Source organism: Limulus polyphemus, unplaced genomic scaffold, assembly GCF_000517525.1.
Source record: "Limulus polyphemus unplaced genomic scaffold, Limulus_polyphemus-2.1.2 Scaffold640, whole genome shotgun sequence".
NCBI lineage: Eukaryota > Metazoa > Arthropoda > Merostomata > Xiphosura > Limulidae > Limulus > Limulus polyphemus.
Window position 1 is genome coordinate 161,671 of NW_013666250.1, and position 552 is coordinate 162,222.

At 34.2% G+C, this 552-nt stretch overlaps 1 protein-coding gene across 2 annotated transcripts in view; it reads right to left on the reverse strand.

Annotated features, from left to right (window-relative positions):
- LOC106459634 (protein held out wings-like) overlaps positions 1–552 on the reverse strand; it is a 55,895-nt gene that overhangs the window by 3,781 nt on the left and 51,562 nt on the right. The gene's annotated exons all lie outside the window — the stretch shown is intronic.

A 552-nucleotide genomic window follows, 5' to 3' on the forward strand; every position in this document is an offset into this window, starting at 1 on the left:
AAAAAAAAAAAAAAACATTTTTTGATCCTTCTCTGTTCAACTGCACATTATTATATGAAATGACTATTAATGCTATCAATTAATCTTTATATATCTCAGAGTTAAGACAGTACATCTATTGGAAATTCTAAGAACATTAACCTTCAAAGTGTCTGATACAACACAATGTAGCTACAACCATGGATAAACAGCTAGAGTTATTAAACAAACAACTTTACTTGTTCAAGGAATATTCCCCAATGGATAAATGAAAACCAAAACTTCCCCTCATTACATAGAGTGGGATAAATGCAGTTAGTGACAGAGCCAAAAACCAATAGAATTAAAAATTAACAGAAAACAAAAACTAGTACTGAAGCATAGATTAACAATATCTGGATTACATTATTCAAAACTAACCAATCACATCATAGGTTCCTTAATAAGAATCAACAGTCAACCACATAGTGTTTCTTCACCAGTAAGATTCCAACTCTTACCTGCCCGGCATGGCCAGGTGGATAAGGCGCTTGACTCACAATCTGAGGGTCGCGGGTTCGAATCCGCATACCA